At 44.3% G+C, this 24,706-nt stretch overlaps 1 pseudogene across 1 annotated transcript; it reads right to left on the reverse strand.

The window, feature by feature from the left end:
- Nucleotides 1-316: 316 nt before the first annotated feature.
- Nucleotides 317-24,590, reverse strand: LOC144473270 (uncharacterized; annotated as a pseudogene). The gene is made up of 3 exons (XR_013494538.1): nt 24,200-24,590; nt 13,392-13,820; nt 317-1,364 (listed from the first exon to the last, which is right to left on the reverse strand). The product of XR_013494538.1 is annotated as an uncharacterized LOC144473270 (transcript).
- Nucleotides 24,591-24,706: the final 116 nt, after the last annotated feature.

Consider the following 24,706-nt stretch of genomic DNA (forward strand, 5'->3'; position numbering starts at 1 on the left):
CAGAGCGATTCGTCGCATACGCGTAACTATCAGTATACAGGAGACTTGAAGATCTCAATGGCGCAGCAATCCTAGGTTTCCTGTAAAGTCGTAAAAAGAAGAAAGAAGGCAGTAAAGAAGTGTGTGCGACTCACTGATTGAGCGTCCGATCGTTGCTGCCGGTGGTCGCAGATCCCTGAACCCCTGAGGCGGCGGCAGCGGCGGATCCCGAGTCGTGGTGCCTCCTCTCCTTGTGGACGATGCCCATCAACTTCATCCACGGATTGTTGGCCGCATGGGCGCCCATGCCGCCGCTCTGCCACATTGCGCTCGCCAGTCTCGCTCGTTTCTCGGGAGCCCTTCTTGGGCTCCAACAGATCCTTTAATCTGCTCGGAAGCACGACCGCTCCGAGCACAACGTTTTCCGCCGACTCGGCGCTCAATTGCTCGCCGCTCGCGAGCAGATCGCTTCTTGGCTCTCTTCGCGGCTGCTCGGGACCTTGATCCACGGGCAGCTGGATCTCGATCCTCGGTGCCTCGATCTCAACGACCTGCACCGCCTCGTTCTCTCTCCGGTTTCGTGGAGGGTCGATCTCGGGCGTCGCGGCGGCCACGCGAGCAGTGTCCTCCGTGCGGAACCGAAATCCGATCACCGAAATGTCCACCTGTACACCGATCACCTTTACACCTGTCACCTGTACGCCGGTCACCTGTGCCAGGCCTCGCGGCGACTCGTAACAACTACGACGATCGGTTTGAGCAACGAGCGGACCGCCTTCACAGCCTTCACAGCCTTCACAGCCACCGGCTAAGAGATCATGCTCCAGGGGATCGCGATTCAGCCACCGTTGCACGCGCTGCACTCGATGCACTCGCTGCCAGCGATCGGCAGGGCTGCTGCTGCCTCTTGGCCCTGCGAAGGTGCGAGGTGCCTCGATCGGCCCCGTAGGCTCCCTAGCCCGCCTCTCGAGCACCTCCACCATCTAATCCTCGGTTGGTTGACAAGGCTTCGCCGGCCCCGCACCCCCGCGACACACCAGGTTCAATTCTGAGACGTGTTCTCTTATTTGACTTGCCCCTTGACTTCTCCTCTATCTAGCTGTCTCGCTTTCGCCGTGTCCGAAATCTGTGCCGGATTCCCTCCTCCCGATCGATCCTCCACCGGCGGATATCAAAAGACCACCACCCGCCGCCTTCTTCTTCCTCTTCCTCGTCCGCTATAACAACCCCCGGTTTTTTCTCCTCTTCTTCCACTTGCTGGCACGCGGACGAGCCGACCCCCTTCTTCTGCTACCCTGCCACCTGCCCCCCTTCGGGAATAACGCCGCTCTTCCCGGCTCCGTGTCGTCGTCTCACGGTACTTCCGTATCTTCGGCTGGTCCCTCCTGCGAACACACAATGTTTGGTTAGATTTTCGAGTCATTTTTCTTGATTGAGAAAAATTTTTTCTCCTACTGAGATGATCATCTATCAGATTTTTCAGATCATCGATTTCATACCGTTTTACATTTTTGGAAATTCGGACTTCCTCAGAACAATGTTTGCAAAAATATTAACCCCTTGCACCACGATGCCCATCACGCTCCGTTGATTAGCCCTTATTCGTCCTCAATATTTTCCCTAATAAGACCGAACAATTTTCGTTTCTTCTACTGTCTTTATTTACTTTCGTCTATAGAGTTTAATAACAGAATAATCAAATTTCATTTCAATTTAACTCTTTGAGGCACACGATTTTAGAGAATAAATACATCCATGTTGCACAGAAACTTTGTTGCGTTTCAAATTAAACAAAATTGGAATAGTTTGATTAACAAAGGAATCAGGTTACATAAAAACAGAATAAAATAATAATTCAATTGAATTTATTGTTAGGGGATGGGACTTAAATAGTCCCACCGTGCCGCAAAGAGTTAAAAGAGATTAATTATATTCATATTTAGTGGATCTTTCATGAAATCTTTGTCACGAGTCTAGCTCGTTATTATAGTGCAAGGGGTTAAGAAAGTCGGATGTTTTCTTAGACAGGGTTAAATATCAGTCAACTATAAACCTCGTGCTGATTTTCTTTTCCTAAAATTCGACACACTTTTCTCTACATATTAACCCTTTGCGGTCCTATGTCGAGTCAGACTTAACATTGACCTACGCTACTAATAATGACTTATTTCGCTGAATTACGTTACACAAATGACTAGTGACACAATTACTTGGTATGTAAAAATAATTTTACTATCACTCAAACAGATCTAAATGGGTTATTAAATCACATATGAGGATAGGGTTCAATTACACAATGTTTTAGCAAATTCTGGCATAGAAGAGAGAAAGCATTGTAGACCGCAAAGGGTTGACCCCTTAAATTACGATTTAACAAGGGACGGCGTGTACCTCAATTAATAACAAAGTCGCTTACGCGCTTACATGTTAGTATGTTTATATTAATTAAAATACGACGACTCATACTCATGGTTTTTCATAAAGGGTTAGAGCAGTGTTCCTCATACCTTACTAGCTGTTAAACTAGGAAGAACCGTCAGTAGACGTAACTGTTAAATTATTTGTAGATCGGCGAATAATTTAGTCTTCTTCTTATTTACTTACAATAGCGTATATTTATCTAATCTCACTCAGCGACTAGTGAGAAGACTAATCTGAAGAATTAATCTGTTATTTAACCTTAAAACTAGTTAAATAATATAGTAGGTAATTGTTATTTATCTTTATTAGATATATTATTTATTAGATAATAATATAAAAGATAATAGTTGATAATCATCGCGCGCGAATAATTATCCGCTTGTTGACTGCAACTGGTTTTACAAGAAGGTTACTAGATAATTATTTATCTAGTATTTTTATATTATCTATGTCGTAATCCGAAAGAAGAGAATTCATTTCGAACGATGATAAAAATTTAATTTCCAATCGATTGTACAACGCAATCACCTATTATGCATCGTATCTATTGATTCCATCGGGCCCTTGAGTGTACTCTAAAATTAAGAGCTCTCGAGCGCCGGCCTGCAAGCCTTCTAGGAGAAGTATCAATATCGTCTCGCATACTTGAAAGCGGAATTTTTTCGGTAGAGATTCACTAGCCTATCCAATGTCCCCATCGATCACTCGATGTCGATTTCGTGTGCCCGGTGTAATTTACGTTCTAATCCCGGTGTCAGGTGCGCGGCTGGCTCAACAAGACGAAGAGCTAGGCGATTCTGTTGCTCTGGGGGAGCGAATGCCGCCGAATCGTTGTGGAAACAGTCAGCGTTAGTTAGGCTCGAGAGCAGCAAGTAGCTTTATGGTTAAAGAGCTGTCGTGCAGTATTTCGCTAGAGATTCTGTTTGCGAGAGTAAGTCGGGTTTCTTCTATTCAGCGTAACTACACCTGTCAGCCCGGTCCTTTACTATACCAACGCGTTTGATACGCGACACGTTGCTTTTGGTTTCGTCGATTATTAATGTGTCCGACAGTATACACTTTGAACTACTGATGGAAATTACCTTATCATAATTAACTTATCAAAACATAATCAATGGAATTATTATAAGTCAGGAGAAACATAAATATGTCCATCGCACTGTTTTTAGTAGTTGTTACAGTTGTTCATGGTGTATGAATTAAGGAATTTGTTAGTAATATAGTGGATGATAAACAGAATAGAATCAAAATAGATTTATTAATTAATGTGTACGATATAGGAAGATTTCCGTAGAATTTCTCCAATTGCAGAGAAAGATTGCGAACGTTCAAAGTTTGGCAAGACTTTCGATGTAAAGAAATTTGTGGTAAAATTTGTAGTAAGGTCGATCATGGTAGAATAAATAGAATTAAATATATTAAATATATTAAAAGCAAATAAAACAACTCGAACGTATTTTGTAAATTCCAGAAATGTAAAGTCAACGTTACAAAAAATGTCTCCTCCTATCACTTGAAACGAATGAGGAATTCGAGTCGAGAATAATGTTGACCTCTCTGCATGATTTACATGAAAAACATTTCAAATATTGATTTCGGTAATAAAGAATGAAAGGACGAAGAGATTCAAATAAATTAAGTATTTCAAGGAGGAGCACAGTATTTCCAATACGCCGCAAATAAAATTTTAACTGTGCATATGGTGCAGCAGGATTGGAAATGCCAGACGAATAGATAGATGCTATTTCAAGAGCTACGTCTCGCGAGCGCAGATTCTATCGCGAGTTTAGATAGTTCGGAGGAACCAGAACAAAAGGAGACCGCGACGAGCCCTCCCATCGACGGCTTGAGGGTCCCTCGGGCGTCGAGAATCGGCAGCCACGCAAGGTAATCAAGGTTGTGCCTGCGAGGTGACTTGAAGTGTTTCGTTAGCGAAGCCCGGCCACCGCGTTGACACTTTCCAATTGTTGCTCGTTATGGCATGATATTGATTTCGAGTTAACAAGGCAATCGCCAATCCCGGGGCCCGCGAAGCTCGCCGCGGTATGGTTTCCACACGCGAGGAATTTTAACGCGGCTGAAATTCATCCTCGACTTTAATCCGATCGTCTTTCGCAACCGGGCCAGAACACGGCAAACGTTTCCTCTGGCTCCGATCATCGCCCGTCGCCCGTACCTCGAAACACGCGGGACTTTCGAACTTTCGGTCGACATTTCCAGCACAACTTTCCGAGACAATTAAATTGCACTACTTCCGTCGTCCTGGAATCGTACGTCGACCGCTTCGGCACGATTCTTTCGAAAACGTCCGCTTTTCCTCGAGTTTTGTCGTTCGTATCGTAGAAGACTTAAAAGTGCAATTTTCTGTGAACATGTGTCTAAAAATGAAATATTAAAAAACTTTAGGCACTCTATAAAATCAAAATAATTCATTGAAAAGTATGAGTAAAATGAAAATTGAATAAATAGACTATGTGATATTATTGAGTTTGTCACCATGAATAGACTAGCACGATGCGTCGCTCTAAGAACCCTCACACGTTCTTCATTAGTGACAGCACTAAAGATCGTTAGGTTCTAATCCATTGATTTTTTCATTACATATGAATTTGGTCAATTTTGCTCTATTTATAATTCTATACCTTGAACTCGTATACTACCGGATTCTACTTTTCGCCATACTCATCTTCCAACTCTGTTTTCTAAAAAAGAAAACGCTATAAATAAAAAGATTTTTAGTCTTTCCTTCTATTAATATTTTGACAAGAATCAATTCCCTATCACGCTGTATATGAAAATATACACTTCAAAACAGAGATTGTACATGTCAAAATTCATACTAAGAAACAAAATGTAAACGTATGAAAATGAATAGCTAGAAATAGAAATTGTTCATAATGTTCAATTCCTGCCATTGAACTGTCATGCCAATAACAGAAGTGTTAAAAAGAATATAATGTGTGCTAACACGTCATTCTGGTAAGGATGTTAATTAAAAAAAGGTGACGTCAATGGGCACGAGAATCGGTCTGTTAACTGTCCGAAGTGGCGCGGCCGCGGAGTGTGTATTGGAACCATCAGGGTACATCATAATGTTTAGAGGGTGCGATGGCACCCGACGTGTTTAGACCTTTGTGAACAGGCGCGTGGCTGTTCTAACCGAGCAGCAGTATCGCGGGCTTGTGCTTCTGACACTGATTTGATTCCACTGACAAGCCGAGACGTTTGCAACCCCCGTTCACAGCTGAAGCTCAAACTGTTTCGCTGGCAATTATTGGATTCGCTGGCAACGATTCCGCAAGACTCGTAGTAATTGCATGGAACTTCCAGGACACTCCTGGACACAAACTAAACCGAGTAACCTGTTCGAGATCTCTTAACCCGGCGGAAGAACCCTGCGCGCTTTTAACGATTCGCCGTTCGCAAGAATAGAATTCGCGAATGCGAGGAATCGTCGGAGTCGTGCACGATTTACAATCGGAGACACAGAGACCGAGTTAATTCGTTGTAACTGGCAAAAGGATGTACGGTACAGCAATGTTTACACCTGAGCTGCTTAGTACAATGACCCGATCGATTTTCCATGGAATCCTACCGTACCGACTATCGCGACCAGACTATTGTTTCGAATCGTTGACTAGTCTACCTGTACGGACGTTTCGACGTATAAGGAAAACTTGCGCCTTGGAGGTCTGCTGAATATATTCGCGGGCTTACACTTGCCAGCACGGAATAATTGCAACCAGAGACACCGTAATGTTCCCACTAAGTAGAAGAACAAAGTAGACCCTCTCTAGTTTACGACAAAACTTTTATCCGCGGCAACGTAACGAACATCTTCGAGTTTTATCCTTTTCTCATAAATTAAACAGCTGTTTCAAAAGTCAAACAACATTTTTGGGGTCAATTGTTTTTTCATGAGCTGTCCAATTCTTTTGTAGACTCCTCAATTGTACCACGTGCACTCTACAATTTTTGGAGCGGGGTTTGCAATTATTTTATAGAAGTTACGTTTCTTTTACGATTAATTACCAGGGTCTACGATGTTTTTATAGGCTACGGAATATGTATGCAGTGCCTACGATCTTTTCAATGGTTCCACTGTTTTTCCATGGGTACAGCAATTTTTTCATAAACTCTGAAGTTTCCTCATATACCATACAATTCGGTATATTCATGCTCAAGCACTCCGCTGTTGGCAACGATGTGAAATGCCAAGTATTATGCGACTTGAACTCGTAGATCGTCGATCCTATAACCTCACCGCCTACTCAATTCCCATCTACCTGTCCTAGTATCAACTCGAAAGCCGATGAAACGGATAAACAGTTAAATCTATCGTCTCCAGCCTCGACAAACAGAAGTAGGCTGATCCGATGCGATCGGAAGATAAATCGTTAAGTTTACACAAATTTCGAAGAGCAGAGTTGGCCGGATTTCGGGACGCAATTAAAACGAGCTGATCCGGATCGTTCGGAAGTAGGCAATAAAGCAGACGTGCCTCAGCTACCAGCCAGCCGGAGCCCTCGATTCCGATCTGGACCGCAACGAACATACTTTCGGCGATCCGGATCATGCTCGCATGATGTAGGTTACCGGTTAATTTGCATGAGGACGACGTGTCCAAGACGTAGTCGGACTCCCGGGGAAGGCCGACTCTAATTCCAGAAAGGAAGTTGCACGATCGAGACGATCGATGGGATCCCTGAAAGGGGAACACAACCGAACTCGTCCCGGCGATTAGGCGTACAAGCTCGGACTCGTGTTCGAGCGCGCCGGCCCGGCACTCTCTCTCTCTCTCTCTCTCTCTCCCTCTCCTCGAGAGCAAAATCATTTCACGTCGCGACCCACTCACGCGAACTCCGCTCGGCTTTCGGAAACTTTCGTGTGCCTGCCGGATGCCTGCGAGTTTCCCTGTTGGCCGACGACGAACGAAAGACGATACATTTTTCCTGGCGCAACACGAAACACGCGACCCAACCCTCCCACGTCTCGCCCGCCCTCGTTACTCCAGTTACTACCCTTCGGCCACTCCACGAAAACTCGTTCCTACTTTCGCGGGACGTTGCACGCCACGCGGGGAACTCTCTTCTTTTGTTGGGAAAACGAATCGCCGGCCAAACACCGAGAACCCGAGCGTCGGGCATGCTGCCGTGAAAGATAGGGCGAAACTAAAAACGAATTTATTCGGTCTATTCAAGGAGTCCGAGCACTTAGAGAATTTCTTCCGTGAATCTCTGTGGAGACTAGACCGTGTGCCGGAAGGTTGTAATCAACGCTTGTTAGGAGGATTCGTTTCGTGCTTTTTTATAAACATTCTAGAACCGATGATAGAACCCATGCTCTGCGACGAAGTAGGACATGTACAAAGATTGTGAAGGCTATATTAAGCTCGTAAGGATTATACAGAGAACGTAGAGGCTATAGCACGCTTAGAAAGGCAATAGCATTTACGGGTTATAGCAAACTTGAACGGATTGTACAAAAATTGTGTGAGCTAGAAGTCGATTCTAAAGTGATCCAACGAAGTTCCAAGAATTGTGGAAAAATATAGACTACGAAAATAAACCAGATTCTAGATTGCTAATAAAAAATCCAGGCTACTAATAAACCAGAGCTCCGTAATAGAGTTGTAATGGCTATAAAAAAAATATAATAGTAGAGACTGAATTTGAGAAGCAATTAATAAATTCTGTAGCGATCCAATAAAATTCTGATGCCTCTAGGTAAAGTATAAAACGATTTAGAAATAACTAAATATAAGAACTGGAACGTACAAAAAATAAATTAACCAGCCTTTGAGAGAGGCGCAGAGTACATAATAGATGCTGCCTCGAGCGATTGAGAGTGGAAACATTGACGCAGGTAGGACAACGAGCGAGTTTATCCCGGTAGGAGACATCACGACGCAGGGTCGGCGTAACGAGGGTGGTTTTGCGCGACTGAGTTCTTCGGTAAAAACAAGGCGGGCCACCGGTGGCTTGTAAATTCGGCGTGTCGCGTACCCGACCGGTCCCGTTAAATTACGGCCGCGAGAAATGACATTAATCCCGAGGAGAAACGAATTAATTCCCCGGGATTCGAGCCGGCCCGAAACCGGCTCGGCCCGGCGCGACGCGGCGCGGCGCGGAACAATTGCTTGTTTTGGTTCGGCCACGCCGTCGAACCTGCAGTTTAATTGAGATGACTCGACGGGAGGTCCGTGGTCGATCGACCGCCCGAATTTTCGAGCGATCGTTAGATGTCGAAGGAATTTTCTGCCCACCGGATTGAACGGAACGGGATTATTCGAGGGGGAAATGGTAAATGTAACACGATGTAACTGCTCCGTGAACTGTTACCCACAACCACCGACGTCGAAATTGCTCGGGGCCATTTTACGGAACGGATCGCCTGCCGTTGCGTGAGCTCGCCGCGTGCCGAGACCACGGTGCCCCAGACTGCAATGAACCTTCCTGTCGCGCGACTTAATGCACAACTTCAAATTGCTCTTTTAACTCTCTCCTTTAAGACCGAGACTGTTTCGAATTACGACGATTGCCGACGACAAGGAAACGATTATTTGTTTGGCTAACCGCACGACGAAGTCTGCGCAAACTACCCAAATTCAGAAGGCTATGACCAAAATAATATTTGTACGACAAACTCCAGGGGAAATGTTCTAGAGCATTTTTAACAGATCTTGGAGCAAGCAAAAAAATTATACGTCTTATGATTGAAAACTAAGTGATAAAAATTCTAGAATCTTTGGAACATACTGCAAAACCTAAGACAAAATTGTATATTTCACAAGGAAGTTATAGAATTTACAGAAAAACGGTAAGTATTATGATGAAATTGCAAAATTAATGACAAAAACTCTAGTGGTTACAAAAGGTTACTGAACCCATATCAAAATTGTACTACATACTATTTGTAGAGCCTACAAAAACTTTTTGAGGAGTATAAAAATTCGATGGACAATAAAAAGAATAGATCGCTTAGAAGAATAGTAGGCAATTTCAAAAGACTTCAAGAACTTGTAGAAAAATAATGGCTACTCTGAGAAGATTATGGAACCTATGAAAAAATTGTAGAACTTATAAAAATATTGGCAGAGCCTATATAAAATCAGTATGGCCTATAAACTTTTGCAGACCCTTCGATGAAACGGTTCGGAACCGAACGAGCGTAACGAATCCCAAAAGGTCTCTAAGATAGTTGAGTTTATAACTCGATAAATATTTTTTACTGGAACATCTTTTAAGAGAAAAAGGTCCGTCGTGCGGAAACGAAAAGTGAAATGATACCGTAGACAGCAGACGCGCCGCCGTACGCCTCCTATTTCCAGCTCAGAAAGGAAGGACCTTGCCCGCTCGCGAAATAAATCACCCAGAGCTAAGGCGATAGAGGAGCTCGCGGCACGGTCGAATTTCCTGGGTTGTATCGCGACAACAGTCGCTGGAATGCGAGTTTTCTTCCTGGGGGAGTTTCGAGCCCGTCGCGGCGCATGGTCGCGTGATGTTTTCGTCGCGGCAGCCAGGACAACAAGGACGAGGAGCTCCACTTTATCTTCGGGCCGAAACCTCGGCTATTATTACGCCGATTTCCAGATATTTTTAAAGGGGGATCAATAGTTCGTTCCCGATGCTGAACGCCCGGCAAGTCGTTCGAAACACGCTCGCCCGATTTCGTATGCATGTCTTCCGGCGCGGGGTGCGTCTCCTTTGCTACCTTATGCGACTGCTACCCTCTTCCGCTACCTTCTTAAACCCCTATCCCCTAATGCTACCTTCTTAAACCGCTATCCCCTATTGCTGCCTTCTTCGACCGCTATCCCCTTTTGCTACCTATTTCGGCTGTTACTCCTCTTCGACCGCTACACCCCTCGGCAATTCCACCATTCCGGAAGTCACAGTTGTTCGGATTCATCGGCTCGGGTCGATATTTTCTCGAGAAACTCGGTACCACTGTGACGGACTAATTGCCGAGGGAAACGCCGCGCGCACCAGTTTCGGTAATTTTCGATTAGGGCTGCCGGGAATTCTCGCGGGAAGTTCGAAGACTAATTATAACCAGGGTCTCCATCGACCGGAAGTAATTGGCATCAGTTATGGCGCACGAGCCGCGGTCTCGCTCAAAGAGACAAGAGCGAGTCTTACACGCTCTCTTTTGGTAGAGGGCGATGGCTTCTTTGTATCTGCAAACGACCCTAAACATCCGCTTAAACACCACCCCCACTCGGCAGCCTTGGTGTCGAAATTCTAAACTTACATCTCCAATCTCGAAGAATGCCGTTAATCCTCTTAATGAGTGTAACAGGTGGGAGATATCGATCTTCCAAAAATATTTTATTCCGTAGAACAATCCTTAAGCTGTGTTACTGGAAGATTCTATTTACTTGATTGCAGTAACTATAAAGATGTGATCCACAGTACAGATTTAATACAATGGTAGTTCTCAAAGTACTTCAGAATTCTTCAGGAATGTATGTTTTAACTTAATTTATTCTGTTTAATTATCAAGAAAATATTTCTACCATAAGAATAAATATTATGTACAACGAAATCCTTACGGTGATGCTAGTTATTATTTGTTAATTCCTTGCACTGTAACAACGATTCAGGTTCGTAATAAAGATTTCATACATGATCTGCCGAATATAGTGTTATTTGTTTTTTCTAAATAAAAACACAATTTCATTCTTCTTTTGTCAAAGGCAAAGAATAAGAGTACATAAAAATATACAAGAAATAAAAATAGTTTCGTTTATCAGCTATTATGGTCGATGAAATGTTGATCAACACAGTCGTGAAAGATATTGTATATATATATAGTTAATTGAACCAGCAAAATACTCTTTAGATTACAGAATATAATATATGCACTGAATTAATTGAAAAATACATAGTCTAAATTGCATTGATAGATGTGTGAGTGACTGTGAGTGAAAAGATTTATACTGATGCTATAGGATACTTCGTGCACTAATACAAAATGATGACGAAGTAAAATTAACAAGGGTATGTAACACAGAGTCAAGAAGAACATGTTGCAGGAAAATAGATAACAGAGAGCCAAAATATGTTTAAAGACAGAGTTCAGATTTTTAATTATTTCTAAAAGCCAATATTGTATACTATCTAAAACAAAAACTATCATCCTAAAATGTCCTCGAATTTGTTAACTTATTACGCTCGTCTGAGTTTATTCCGCCACTCGGCGCAGCATCCCCTCAAAATAATTGTTATCCTCGAACAAAGAAGTCGCCTCGAAGACCCAGAGCCGATAAATTACTATGATTATAATTCCTGCGGGATTTAACGGCAGTATTTACGAGGCTCGTAACTCTTTAGCGATGCAAGTCTCGCGCTCGGAACAATTTCCAGCGAAAGGCTAACGAAAACTGGCCGCATTCTGGCGGCCGTGGACGTTCTTTACACGACGACCCCGGCATTACCGTGTAATTATTACGAACGATCTCGGTTCGTTGGTTCGAAAGAACGTTCCGCGAGGCACGTCAAGATGTTTCGAGACCCCCGGGGAACTTTAGATTCGAGACGAAAGCTGGCCTCGTATCTCTGGAGCCCAGCAAGGTAGGCTTTAATAATGAACCACTTCAAGACTTCAGTTGACACAGAGCCACGCCGAACGGCAGAGATTGCGGAAAGATTGGGTTCATCCATTAGCGGAGTTCGGTATCTCGGACAAGGAATTGGGAAAGTGTCCAAACTTCGCGGTTCAAGGCTCTGCCGTGTAACTCGCGTAATTCTTTTCCGCTAATTCGGAATTTCGTTCCGCATTAAGCCTGCAATTACTCGGACCTTGGCAACGGGACACTCTATATAAATTTATTCTACTAGAACTCGCGATCAGACTAAGGATTTTTAAAAGTAAAGATTGTCCAGTTTAATTGCCTCCTTTAATTAGTCTACAATTGTTCAAACTATAAACATCTTTCACCGGAAATTATTGAATAATTTTATTAATTTATTCAATTGACATCAGACAGTTTCGCAAGGTGTTTCGTGTTTCGCAAAACAAAAATTTGTGTTTACTAACGAACCTATTAACAATATTACTAATCACTGCTATTGGGTATAGTGACCTATAAAAAATTTTACAAGATATTGAATTATACTCGATGTATAATTTAGATGTTGATATGGCGGTGTTCTTCGACATTTACCGTAGAACTAGTGAGCGATTCTCTAAACGATAAAACATTGATTTCATATTAAAAGCTCAGAAAAGGTAACCCGAATCTACTATAGAAATTGAATGATCAGTAGAACTAAACTATAATCAACTATACGTAGAACCCCTAATTTAATTATAAGTAGAAATTATTCCAAATCAACTATAGAAACTCAAATTAATCAAAGACTAAAATTTAACCAAAACACAGTATAGAAAACCAAATTAAGTAATAGGAGATGTAGTTATAATAGTAATTGGAAAATTTAAGAAAACCAACTGTAAAAAAATAAATAAAATAAGCCTATAGAAAATAAAAAGAGAAAAGAATATCAGATCTGTATTCTATTAAGGTATTCATAATTGTAGTATAGGAATTCAAATTCGTGCTAAGTTATTCGTCGACTAACCCTAGTTTCTTTAATTTCTCCTTTACTAATAATTTTTTCGTATATGAATTCACTATTGACTACCTTCTTCTTTAACCGTCTACTGATTACGTCCTGCCGCTTGATTCGCATTCATACAGTCAGCTCTATGTTAAGTCTAATGCAGTTTAATCACAGCAGCAATCATACTTAAAACCATTTACGGCAGCAGCCATTTACTGTTTCAAATGGCCTTTTCGCCACGAACCAAATTACAAAACATTAGCCAAAATCTTCATGTACCGCCAAGGGGCTTGAACCCTCGCTCATAAAACCGCCGAGTGAAACTGGTAGGTTATAGCTAGCGACTGTAGAGGTTCGCGTCTGTTTCCGGTAAGTTCACCGGAAGTTCGCTAAGAGTAGAAGAGGATGAAGGGTTGTTCTCACCTGTTCCGCGTGTCAGACGAACGCAGCCGAGGAGATAAGCGACGAACCGGGGCAGGAGTGCGGTGCGTGCAGCCTCTTCAAGGCTTGAAGGTGTTTGAAGGCGTTTGAAAGCGAGGTTTCTGGCGGAATCGAGGGCTGCACGAGCCACTCGTGTCGTTGGCCGTTCAACCGCCGTCACGACGTCGCGAGCGCATCTTGTCACACGATAATTCGGGATCCAAACACCGACGAAAAAACCGTAAGAACTGTATTCACCCTTTCTTTTTAATCACTCTCTCGAACGTATGTTTGTCACTCGCGGCGTGTATAATCGCTCTTCCTCTATCCGGTTCCACAGCCGATTCTCTTCCTTCTCTGCTATTCGCGTGTTACCGTTCACCGTGCACCGTGTACCGATCCCTTCCTCGGTCCACCACCCCCACTTTCCACCTGGTTTTCACGTTCACCCTTTTCAACTAGACCTCTATTGGCCTGAGGCCAGCCGCCACGACTGGTCGTTGTTCTCTACGACGGACAAAGACAAAGACGACGACAACTGAATCGAACGAAAAGCGAACTCGATTTCCAGCCGCCATTACTTCCCGATCCCCGGTACGGATCCCGTTTTCGATTTCGATTTCGATCGACGTGCTCGCGCGGCCGTCGATTAATCGCGACGGATAGGTCTTCGCCGTTTAGCCCGCTCGACCGGCATCTACGGATCAGGGAAACCAGTCAGAACAATCACGACCCCACCGGTTCCAACCCCCGCGTTAAGTCCGGATTACCCTCGGTCCGCTTCTTAACTGTCTAACCCTTCAAGGATACCACGCACCTTGATTTCCTGACGTAGCCATTGTTTGAATTGAATTTCGGGACGCGACTGATGAGCCTTCTAATTGCAAATCTTTTAGTTGTAGCGAATTGAATGATTCTTTGATGGTTTTATAAGATCCCTGGATCTATTTAAATGAATTGCTATGTGGCCTATAATACTATTCGCTTTTGCATTTATTGCAAGACTTGTCTAGTGTAAAAAATATCCTTTGAAGATTTTCAAAGATCGAGGGAACCATGGTCAGATGTTAAAAGATTCGAAACTCTAATCGAAAAGTTAATACACGGGAGAGAAGTTGTTATCAAAAACTACGATGATTATCTTAATGATTAGAAGTAGATATTAATCTTATAGATCAAAGAGGAGATATTAAACTAGCTCTTAGAAAGAAGATATCAATTGAAATGTATCATCAGACCCCGCGTACTGGAATAATGATTTGAATACTCTTCAAGATAGTAACTTCTTTCAAAACAATTTTTAACCAAGAATGTCAAATAATGTGGCGATTTGCTATAAGTAAATATTTATGCGTCATAATCGAATGGAACTTGTTCTCTACGTACACTTTAGTGCGAGTTATACGCATGTATGTATTTTTAGCTGAATGTACACGTCAGATACGCATGAATGACGCAACCCCGCAGAAAACATTGGTGTCATTCATATACGAATGACGTGGCACGCAATGCTTTAACAGTGTTGCTATGTTGGTCGCATGCGACCGCCGATAAATATTGCTGTTTATCTTTTTTATGGTTTTTACATGGAAATCAAGTTTTTAAATAACATATTAACAATCATTTGAAAGTGATTGCGTATTATTCTGTCCGACGAAGCAAATGATTTAGCGGACTTGGAAAAATTATTTTAGAAATTTATTTACCGAATGATCCCCGACATCGATATTTAAAAAGTCTCTATCTGTTTTGTTTTCTGAAACAAAGCACCACTTTGTAAATAATTATCCGTCGTTCAGCAAATGATGTATTTGATTCCAATATTAAATGAAATTCTCGCTGCGAACAATTGCGGATGAATGGTTCTTCATCGGTTGTTTCACACAAGAACAACGCTGTCTGATATTTTCCCTTTGTTATCTTCTCTCGGGCAATTTTTATTCAAAATAAAAATAAGAAGTGGCAACTCGAAACAATGGATCGTTTCCGCGATTTTATTAGTTTTATAGTAGAAAAAACGATGCAGAAAAAAATAGTATTGCTTTTTGCTCAAATCGCACGGTCCACGAATTTCTTCGGCAGTTCCTTTAAAACAACACGATAAACATTTGTGAGCTTTAACTTATATGAACGTATAATTTCTCTAGTATGAACATTTTCTTTTTTATCGTGTACCTAGCCCGGAGTTCACGAATACCCGGAGGTGATAATATTGTTCTTAGCTGATATAATGAAAGTTGTTCAGTCGGTAGATCTGTGCTACCTTGGTCGACGAGAATTGTTAAACTTTATGAAATAATATCGCGATGGGAACCAACTGGTTTCGCGGATACTATAGTACGTGTACTATTAATTCGCTCCTCGAAGAACTCTACATAAATAAAATAACGATAGAATTGATTTTTATCTTTTCTAAACGAGCTCAGTCTGTTCAATCATTTTTTAAACTTATTCCACATGGAACCGTATAAAAATTCACATACGCAAAGACCAAATTTCCATGTAACGATTTTTAAGCGATCCTTGAAGAGATAGAACCTTGGATGCCGACCCCCGACTTCAATTTCCAGCCACAACAACTTGCTACAACCATGTGAAACTAGCAACAATTCGACCGAGGCTAAAAATTCAGCGGAAACAACACCTTCGAAATACCACCGCCGACTAATACTTGAACTTACAGATCCTCCAAAGAGCCTAGAACTTTGCGGACCAACGTGAAACATCCGCAGCTGCAGCGAATTGTGGTTTCGCTTCCTTGAACGTGAAAAATTCCCGAGACCGTGCCACGTTGCGCCCGGAATTGATCGCTGCAAAATGTCCGTCGACGTTGCGAATATTTTCCAGCGATGGATCCGGGCAAAGATCTTGGTCCGAACAAAGACGCAATTTGTCGTTCCACGTTAGCCCACAGGATCGTGAGAAGCGGACCGAGGAGAATACGCGTCGAAGGAAAGAGAAAGAGAGAGAGAGAAAGAAAGAGAAAGAATGAGAGATCAAGAGAGAGAGAGAGAGAGAGAGAGAGAGATCGACGACCCCGGATATCCGTGCGTCGGGATCTCGATAATCCGGGGTGAGCGGGACGGAAACAGGCCGGAATTGCAGGGAGCTCGGATTAACCAGAATTTTTCCTCGCCGCGAAACAAACGGAAGGAAACGTTCTAAGCCCCCCTAACGGCATCGACCCGAAGGATCCCAGGACAGGCAGCTGCTGGTGGACCCGAGAGATCTCCTATTAAAATAAGAGGCGTCAGCCTCCTAGTTTACCTTGTTCCAAATATTTGAACAGCCAACTTTCTGCTTGCTGAAAAATTCCACTCTCGAGTAGAATCACCCGGTCGTGGTCATACACCGTTCCTGCCCTCGCGATCCCTTTCCGTGATTAATGCGACGCTCGAATATCATTAAAGCGTCGATTACCGGCGTCGAAAACTTCATTAACCAAGTCGGAACTAATCAATTAGTTCGGTAAAGAACTTGAATCCGGACGGTCGTCCGAACCTAGCTTTACAGGAATTTCTTGTAGCCGAACTGCTGCGCAGGGATTTTTGACATTTTTTCCACAGCTGGATGAGATATTGAAAAAGCTATGCCAAGTTTGAAACCTACCTACTTCACACATTTAGATTTAGAAATTTTTACGATATTTATATAAAGGTTCATGGAGTCTAAACAAGGACGTTCAGATTGATAATGAAATATTTCTATCCTGCTTAAATTATTGAGGAAAACACTAGTGTCGCTTCGATACCGGGTGTATTCCTCCTAAACATAGAATTGCAGTTGAATGACATTTTTCAACAGGTGCATCAGATGCCTAAAGGATCGCAATATTTAACGAAAAATTAGAGAGGGTATGGTTGCCAGCGGATGCGAACTCAAGGGCAATTATCCGCAGCCAGCGTTTATGAGCGAGCGTGTCTGGCATCGGCGATAGAAATGCTACAGGTCCTCTTCTAATGTCGCGAGGAGGGTGAGTGAGGGCAGCAGGGCTGCAGAATCGAGTGCGGGAATTGCTTCAGAGGGGAGAGAGAAAGAGAGAGCTTGCCAAACGAAGAAGCACCCGAGCACCACGTGCCGGAATAACGACTAGCCGAACGCTCCTTTCGCAGGCGTCTCAATTTAAAAGGATAAAGACACCGCATAAGGTGAAGCTGTTGTTTAATTTGTCCCGGTCGACGGGCTCCCGATAAAACGCCCGTCACGTTTGCTAGACGTGACTTACGGATCGGCCACGGGCCCTAGCCATTGTTTGGACAAAATGCCCTCAAGACTTATTTGTACAAGCAATAAACTGTCCTCCTAGACGGAACCATGTTTGCCGATACTTGCGCGGGTTTCCTCGAGAAGCTGAGGAGCTTTCGCGGCGCGTTTTCAACGACTATTGCACGGAGACCACCGGAGCTGTATCGATAACTTTGAAGCTCCGTCTCCTTTCGAACGAGGATGTTTTCAAAATTGAAAAGATTCTGCTTCGGTACACCGTCCTCGCTGCGAGGCAATCGTGGCACAAGGAAGTTCGTAGATACATAGAAACATATTTGGAAACGAAACCTATTGGTAGTTCTATTTTGCTTTTAATTATTTCCGGCGAGCGAACGATTTCTCTTATTTAAATTTTTATGACGATTTCAAGAGCCCAAAATATGTATATAGATATATGTATACAGTTAGACACGGTAGTATTCAAACGACTAATTCTAATTATACCGAGCGATCTAAATTTTGTTGAGATGTTAGTTTACTGGATGATTAAATAATTGTTTTTGAAAATTGCAATGAAATAATGAAAAAAAGTTGAAATTCTCGTGTTTTAACTCTTTTGTCTGAGGCTATGACAATAATTTAAAAAATGCGTTTTATAGATCACGGTAACTTGTATGCATGAGCATTTCATGATTTTTTTAACCAATCTSTAGTAAAAAAATTCCACTAACACCTTCGAAAATTGTACATCGTTCTGCCTGACTATAAAGAAGTACGAATGCATTCGCATCTCACTGTACGTATTGCGTTAGAGTGCACCTACTCGTGCTGCGACTGATCCAAGTGTAAATATCTGAAAATTGTGTGATCGTTTATCCGGGAAAATTCCATGAAGGTTGGTCTTTGCATTCGAAAATTGATTCAAAGGAAGAAGCTGATCTATTTTGGCGCAGAAATGGGAAAACTTAGAACGCTTCGGCGTTTACAAATATAGGATCGTTAAATTCCGGAAAATATCGGTTCCTCCGTGTTTGATCTGCCGGAAAGTCTCGAAGTAATTGAAACTCGGTATTTTGTGTACCGTTTCCTGCCGGCGTCTAAATACTTGCCGCGCAAATATTGAACTTCGTTCGGAAAGGTTGCAGCTGTTGATAAAGCGCCGGGACGGTGACAAGGAAATTGTACGCCAAATATGATTAGCGTGCAAAGTGTTCGAGGGTGTAAGGAAGCCCCAATACCGCGAAAAAGGAGCATCCTCGAACTGTGTTCTATCTTTTGGATCGCCCTGTAGAGCTCCCTAGACGATTACGCTCGGAATGCGTACGCCGGCACTGGGGCGTTTGAAACGAGCCGCGAGATCGTATCAGCGAAATTAGAAAATAATTAACGCTTTACCGGGTTGTACGTTCCGACAGCTACATGCAATCGCAACACGAAACCTGTCGTTGTCTCGGTTTGCAACTTTTTCTGTTCCGCGTTCCCCGTTATGCAGACACTCCGCGAAATCGGAGTGATTTCGGTAACGAAGCCGAAAACTGCTTAAAACTTAATGTTGATCACAGTGATTATCCGTTTAGACCGTGCGAGCCCTAATGACATTCACTTCTCGCTGACGGCATGTCGCGCGTGAAAATTCATTTACAAAGATATCGACTTTAATAGAATGCGACAAAATTTTAGATAACTGCCACGGCATGTAGGAATAATAACAACGTTTGCTCGGCGAAACTAACGAGGGAGGCACGCCCGTCCCCAAAATTCGGGAAAATTATTAATTTTCAGAAAGTGTGATGTATAACGATGAAATCCCAGATTGATTCCGAACACCGCTCACCTCGGAGCGCTCGAGTACATCCGACTCTGTATTTAGAAGAGACAAGCCGGAGAACAGCAGCCTTTATGCGTCAAGACCTCCGGTTTTCAGTCGAACGCGGCGCATACGGTGGCTGACATTCTGGAATTCATGCGAGACATTTCGCAATAAGCGTCTACATCTCCGTGTGGTTCGCCGATGAATTAGAGTAGCTAGCATGCGCTCCGAGAGACCGTTTCTAATCCTATGAGCTCGAAAATTCGAAGCTAGCGTCGGCCATGGCTGATGACAAAATTCATAGTCGAATGCAAGGATATAATCGAATAAAACGCCGTTCTTATTTGAAAGAAGATCTCCTTGAATCGCGTCGAGAAAATTTCGCTGAAAAGTCTGCGAGCGTATTCGAGACAGTTTGGCGAGCGAACGCCACAAATTTCAGCTTATTGAATCGATTCTACGAAGACGCGGGGCTGGGAATGACAGGACTGTTTTAATTACACGGACCTCTTTTTGCAGTTCAGTTTCTAGTTAAATAAAGTACGAAACCTCGCATCGATCGAACTTCGTTTGCTTTTCTTTTTTGCGAGTCGCTCACAAAGAGAGCCTACCTTTTTGATCCGTCACGGTACCCTAACCCTGCAACACTCGTGCCCGTGACATACACGGTCACGCTAAGCCGACGAAGAACGTTATTGAGCCTGATAAACATTTTTAAATACGAGGGCGTCGGCTCGCAGCGCGAGCAATCAAACGGCGACGGTTTTCTCGGGACATAACCTGACCGACACTTTGACTATGCGCATATTTATGCATTCATGGCGTATGCGAGCTTGAAAGATGCAAGAAAACCATTCTATATTTACACTGAATCGAGTCACGAATAAAACCTGCCGCAAGCTTCGAAGGAGTACAAACAACGAGAAGGATTAACCCATTTGCATCGCAAGGAAGAGTGGAACGTAATGACCTTATCATCGATTGTACTATGCACCACCACTAGGAACGGTCTACGTGCGAAGCTACCATGCTGTTATCACACTAACAAATTATTTCTTTGTTTTAAGAATGGATAAACTGACATACGAGGATAAATATAGGTATAGTATAGGATAGTATAGGATCAAAATTACTTGAACTAATCGTAAGGTGTAGTATAAAAAAGTACCGTCGACTCATAAAATCCACGATTTAATGACAAATAAACGATTCAACGCTTCTGTGAATTTTCTTAATAAAGTTATCCAAATCCATAAAAATTGATGATGTAAATGGGTTATCACTGAACTTATACAAACTTTTATAAGAAAATGTAGGGCTAATTACTTGATGCAGATACTGGTGCTAACGAAAACTGCGCAAGATTTGACGCAGTCTAGTTTGCGCTGCAAGCCGCGTGAATCAGCAACGAGCGAAAGACAAGAAGGAAGAAAGACGCGTTTCGACGACGAAGGCGACTGATGAATGGTAATCGCATCGAGGTATCGATTGCGGAAGAGGAATAAACACGTGTGCGAATTCGAAAACCGTGGGCCCTTCGGAAATTATCGGAGACGAAGCATCGACACCGCTCGCGTGCCACGAAAAAATTGAAATCTGCCGCCGCCCGATGCCCGTTGCACCCGTTGCACCCGTTGCACCCGAGAACCTCGGAGCCAGTCGCGTGAACGAGAGAGCTCGAATCAACGACCTTGATTACGCCCTCCGGCCTATCGTTTCCTCGGCCGAGGCCAGCTTTTCCGCCTCTGCTCCGCCTCGAAACTACCGAAAACGTTCCCGGAAAACGAAAAACCGAGAATCGCTACCGTGCCAGCCACTTCCGGTCCGGATACGGTTAGGAGTGGTTAGGAAACCCGGGGGGGGGGGGGGGGGGGGGGTGTAGTGATTAATTGACGCGTTGAGTGCCACGGCGATCGTTCCGTACAATTCCTTGACTATCACCAAGAATTCACCTTTATCGCGGATCGAATTTTCTGATAGAGTTTATCAAATTTAACGAGCTACGGTTTCATTAGCCGTGTTACTTTGATTCCGTTCGTTTTCGCAGTATGTCGAACGCGTTGACCGACATTATTTCTAGACCTCTTTGCAATTTTTCTTATCCGTGGTCTCGGCTTGCCCGCCTTCTAAGCAATTAAAAATCTCCGCGGAAAATATTCGCGTGGCTGCAACTTAAATCACTTCCGATACTAACTTCGGTCTGATCTGATTCAAGCTAAATTTATAACTTTCCACTTAGAAAATCACTCATCCGCAATAAATGTGAAAGATTCAGGTTGGAAAAGGATGATCGCGCTATGAATTTCGAGTTAAGTACCTGCTTAAAGCATTGATTAAGTTAACTCGCGCGCGTTCCGTTGAAATAGTTTCACAGAAGATCCTAGTATAACACTTCACAGAACTCTGCCTCGCAACTTCGAACCGATCGTTTGAACAAATTAAACAACGGGTAGAGACCTCCCAGCATCTACGAGCAGAATGCCAATAGATGTTCACTCCGTGGAACGTGTGAACGCAACGTTTTCGAACTTTTGCGAATCTGCAGCTGCCATTGCAGCTAGCGTTGCAGGTGGCCTCGTCAGAGGTCAGAGGATGCACCGAAAGGCTGCAGCACCCGGTCGAAGTATCGCGGAGGGTTCTCGGAGCCGGTTTCACACCTCGGAACGACACTAAATCGAAGCTGCACGGTCGACGTGGCTCTTGAAACGTTCGAGGATCGCGTGAGTGGCCACAGTCCGCGGCCGGTGGTTTTCTCGGTGAACTGTTGGTGAACTGCCGATGAACCATGAGCCAGCCACGAGGCCCCGATTCGTTGCGAGAGATCGGCGCGGCAGCGGCCGGCAACGGCGTCGGCGGCGGCGGCGGAATCGCTCTCTTTGTATCGCGATCGCTATCGGTCGAGCGATTTACAACGAGAAATCATTCCAGTCCACGCGACCGAGCCCGCGGTACGACACGCACGCGATGAAAATACTCGGCGATGCCCCTCGAGTGGCCAGTCGTTCGCGAGGCGAAGTTCGTTCACTTGGAAACCCGAAGAGCAAGGACGAGATGCGCGATTTTCCTGTGGCCGAACCTGTGGACGGTTATTTGTGAATGTTTTAGCACCGTGAAATAAGACTCCGAGGAATGTATTCGAAAATTTTCAACCCGAGGAACACAGTTTTTAATGAGATATGATTATTCTTTTCATGATACGACGTTCGTTCACTCGAGAAGTAAAAGATGACGCGAGAGATGACGAGGCACGTAATTGAACAGTTTTCTTGGTTGAATCGTCGAATACATATTTGAAGAACATTCTTCACAGTAAAATTGGACTTCGCGAGATGTATACCGAAAAAATTGCAAACCGATCCGATTGATTTTAAACACAACGCAATCGTTCCATTGCAATCCCGTTGTTCGTAAAATGGAAAAATAATAAATGAAAGCTGGCACACGTGAATCGAAGTCTCTCATGACTGAATCGTTCAATAAAAATTTTAACTGCATTTACTGCAGCTAGATAAGGCTTCGAGGAATGCATATAAAAATTTAATACCCGAGAAATACTTTTCACTGAGATACCATCATTTCCTCAAGCTCGCGAAGTTCGTTTACTAGGGAATAGGGAAACTGAGGTGGGAAACGCGATTTGGAATTTCTCATGACTAACTCACTAAATAAAAATTAATAAAACTTCGGCCGTAGTTGTAGGAGGTTTTGAGGAACGTGCACGAAAAGTTCCAAATCGGGAGTATCACTTTCTGACGAGATACGATCTGTTCCCCGAGGTCCAGAATTTCGACGGAAGAAAAATTGCTAAATCGTCTTCGAGAATAGTGAGACAAGTTGCGACAAGCATGACAGGGTAGAGTGCACGCGTCAACTCGGCACGACGCGGCACGAGCATCGAACTTGGACGTACCCATCGCCGACACCACGGCACGATTGCAGCCAATGAGATCGCGCGATCTCAGCCGCATTGGCGGTGCGTGAGAGAGGTCGCGGGCAACAGAACCACACGCGGCACCCGCAGCTTCTCTGCGAGCGGAAAAATCGAGGCTCTGCGCCGAAACCGAGGTTGCACTGGCGATCAATCCGCTCTCTTACGAGCCAGACATTCACCGATCGAAAAACACTCTTCATAAATCACCCAAGCCATCTCTCTCTCTCTCTCTCTCTCTCTCTTTCTTTCTCTCGCTCGCTCTCTCTCTCTCTCTCGCTCCCCGAGATTACTCGTCGGTTTCGATTTACCTCGGCCACCAGCAGCCAGCCAAGCTGGAAAGAACGCGAGCGTATTTCACCGTGACCGTCTTTCAACTAGCATTGACATTGGCATTGCAGTCCCGTGGTGCCGAATCGCCGTGCTGCTGTTCCGTTTTGCGCCAGACATCCGGGAGCCGCGGATGCACACCAACAGAGAAATTCGCAGCTGGCTCTCTTCAGAAACGAGGATCGTTCGGCGATGCCGCTATTGGAGTGATCACGATGAGACCGCGAGAGTCCTTGGACCGAGAACATTTAGAATGACGCACACGCACCGGACACTCGGTGTCATGTGGACAGAGGTCACGCACACCGGTGATCCAGCAAGACGATCCTGTGGACCCTCGTTCTCCGGCTGCCGCACTGTCCCGTCACGAGAGTGTCCCGGTCGTGTTCTCTCTCTCTCTCTCTCTCTCTTTCACTCTTTCTCTCTGTCACTCCGTCTGTCTCTCTCTCTCTCTCTCTCTCTCTCTCGCTCTCTCTTTGTCCACGAGATCGGATTTCCGCTAGATGACGGCGAAGAGGACTCGCCGAAGAGACCAACCGTTTCGTCGACGAAGATCGTATCGCGGTGAGACGATACGGAGAACGATCGCGCGACGAACAACCAGCACCACCACCACCACCTGGACGAGACGGAATTCGTGCACCCGGACGACGATGATGATGCACACCACGAGCCTCTGCCTTGTAGAGTAGATAGCGACGACAACGAGGACAACGACGACTACGACGACGATGGGTCCGTAGAACCGCGAGAGCGACGAAAAGAGGGGCGGGGGGTGGGTGTAAGGAAAAAGGCACCCCGACTTAAAAGAAAAGGCGGGCGGCCACGAGACTCCCGCGCGGAGCCCAACGTTTCGCCTCACTGCCGGGCTCACTGCAGGCTCTGACGCACCAGCCTGCCGCCCCCTGTACGCCACCACCTCCGGCATCCCCTTCCGAACACCCCCGATCTCCCCTTACTATCCGTTACTACCCCTTCGACCGCCCACCTTGCTTGCTCCTACCCTCGCCATCTGGCTGGCTGCCTGCATCGCTGCCTGCATGC

Source organism: Augochlora pura, chromosome 7 (genome assembly GCF_028453695.1).
Source record: "Augochlora pura isolate Apur16 chromosome 7, APUR_v2.2.1, whole genome shotgun sequence".
Lineage (NCBI taxonomy): Eukaryota > Metazoa > Arthropoda > Insecta > Hymenoptera > Halictidae > Augochlora > Augochlora pura.